This window comes from Macrobrachium nipponense, chromosome 9 (genome assembly GCF_015104395.2).
Source record: "Macrobrachium nipponense isolate FS-2020 chromosome 9, ASM1510439v2, whole genome shotgun sequence".
Taxonomy (NCBI): domain Eukaryota; kingdom Metazoa; phylum Arthropoda; class Malacostraca; order Decapoda; family Palaemonidae; genus Macrobrachium; species Macrobrachium nipponense.
This window is the reverse complement of record NC_061110.1, coordinates 84,447,742-84,450,665: the sequence shown is the minus strand read 5'-3', so window position 1 is coordinate 84,450,665 and position 2,924 is coordinate 84,447,742.

Here is a 2,924-nt window from a genome sequence, read left to right as displayed (position 1 = left end):
TATATAGTGACCCCCCATACAGTTTCGAGAGTCGCTATCTAAGACTATATTCCTTGTGCCTGATTATCCTTATGATATTTACAGTCTTTTGTTTATGTTTTTACGGCAATCCCCAATGGGCTTGTGCAAAATACGCCTTTGTAAAAGGTGGTCTCTGACTCACTATCTCAGAGTGATCTGTGAATACAATTGCCACAACGAAAACGGCCTTTGTCATTACGTAGGTTTGTTAACTGCAACCAAATTTGTAGTACATCTAATTTTCGTTTACTCGGGGAGTAAGCATACAAACTAAATTGTTGTTGTTGGGATGGGATGGGATGCGGGGGGGATGGGAATGGCCTATGGAAAAGCCTAAAAAGTTCTGAAAACGGTGTTTCGCCTAAAATTAAAGATACAGGAATTTCAGGATAGGATATGTTTTTTTTATTTATTGGAATGAAAATGTAAAAAATAAATATGTTAAAAAGTACAGAAAAATTATTTCGAATAAAGTATAGTGTAATCATTTCCTCCCATTCGAAATGAAACAAACCATATCCTAATATTAAAAAGGAGCCCATTTCGGTTGCAGATAATAATTGCCTTAAAAAAATATAAGAAGCAGAAGTAAGGTCTTATCTCCTTAGCAGCGCACTGGTGTTAATGCTGAAAAAAAAATATAAATATCAGAAGGTCAATTTATGAGTCAGTGGAACGATCTTATGTGTTATATAAAAGAGGAATGTATTAAGACAATATATTTAGATACCTTTGTAATGTGAGATGCTGTGACTTTCATAGAATGTAGGGGTCAGCAGTTTAGCTTCTCCTTAAAGACAGTGCCGGAGGTGACAAGCTTACGAAATGCTGATGTATCTTTTTGAGTGGTGTGATGTCAAAATTGCTGTCTGTGCAGATCAGTGCCTGTCCTGTCGCTATGGGCGCTTGATGCAGAGGTGACTTCTGAAACTGTATACAGGCGCTTCCTGGGTGTGAACAATGTGCGTGAGTCCGTACGTGTGGCGAGCTTTTCCCCTACATATGAGAGTGTAAGGTAACCAAGATGGGAGATCTGTACAAGAGAGGCGAGAAGCGAAGGTGGCTTCTTCGAACAGTATTTTTATTATAAAGTGTTTGTGAATATTGTGTTGAATGGGTAAGCATAATTATTTTTGTCCAAAAGTGTGGCTTGTCTGTATTTGAATATTTATTTCAAAGATGTTCTATTTCATATGATCTTTTGATTTTAATCTTGTGCTTATCGAGGTGTTCTCCTGTCTTCCAACAGGCGGTTCTGGAGAAAGGGGAACTGATCTGAGAAAGGGGAACTGACTTAATTGATATGGGAACTTAAATAATGTGTCATGGTGTTACTATGGACTGTTGTGACTTTTCCAGTTTCATGACTAAAATGAAGTTGGTTATTCTGGGGAATATGGAGTGGGTTATTTGAGTTCAATCTTTCATTTAATCTTTGTTAAGAACCTGAGTCTATTTAGCTAATACTTTGTTCTTAAATAAATGTATATTTTTGTAAGTTCACATGTCTGATTTAATGGCCCTAGGTAATGGAGGGGAGTGTTTTGTGGAGAGAGAGAGATGGATGGAGAGAGAGAGAGAGAGAGTTGTTGGGAATGGAGAGAGAGAGATGGGGGGAGGCCGGTGTTGCCAGTGCTTTAGAGGCACGATACATTGCTACCTTTTAAAATAGAAAAACCGAGATTAGATTCTAATCTTGGTTAAAGTTGGTGGCAGCGTGTTTGAACTGTATTATGCATTTTGTGAGATTAATGGCAGCTTAAAGAGGCTGTTTTGAGAGAGTCTGGTTGTGGAAATTGGCTCAGCCGTCGTTCTGGTACTGGAAGGGAAAAATTCTATTAGCGTCAGCATATTCGTCTGTTGCGAGACACGCTGCAAGCAATGGGTTACTCAGTGGGTCATGTGAGTGCGCAGTGCCATGTGCTTTCTTGTTTGAGTATCAGGTCATTCTTACACTCGCAGGTATGTGTGTGTTCGCGTGTTTTTGCATGCGCGAGTCGGCGATCTGGTGTTCTCTCATTGACGACGTGAGTGTTACATTTTTTTGAGGCCCTGGTGTTTTTTATTCTCTCTTTCTAACTTTGTGTAGGAACCACTTTTGGAGTTTAAAAAGCAGTTCAGATTACTATTTTTTCCCATAGGAGCAGAACGTGATGAGTTGTTTTCTTGGCACACGTTTTTTTTAGGCGACGCATTTGTCCTTAAATATGCATATGAATTGTTTTATACATGCAGTTCAGTTCGTGGGGTGCTTGGATTGCATTATTTTGGCCCTTGGAGACAGCGCCTCTCATGCATACACTCTCAGCGCAATTTTTGCTGAGCGACCAAGGGGTAGTGCCTAAGGGAGGCTAGTGTCTTCCACGGGGTAGTGCCAACGGGAGGGTGAAGTTTTTTTTCTTTGTTCCAGGATTAGGGGGCGAGTTTGGCTTTGAAAAAAAAGTTCATTACCATGCTATTGAGTCCTTGACGACATAGTTCAATGCCACATCAGCTGATAGCCACTGAGGGATGATGTGATATGCCCGTAGGGTTTCTTTAAGAACGATTTTTGTTCTTTCTTTTGAGTAGAGAGAAAATGAAAGTGAATATGAATGTGGAGCAAGTTTTCCTTACGCTTTGGAGAATGCCTTTATGCAACAGCAGAGGGCATGATTATAACTGGGGATACAGAGATTATTTTATAATGGGGATGTGTTTAGGATAGGGAGACTATTTTAAAATGGTGATGCTATAGGGGTTGTGTTTGGTGATGCCATTGGTGATGTTAGTGGTGATGATTGGTGATGTGCCTGGTGATGCTAATTGGTGATGATACTGGAGTTATGGGGGAATGGCAATATTAAGCCCTTACTGGTGATATGGGAGATATTTACGGGGAATTATTACAGAGAATTATTTAC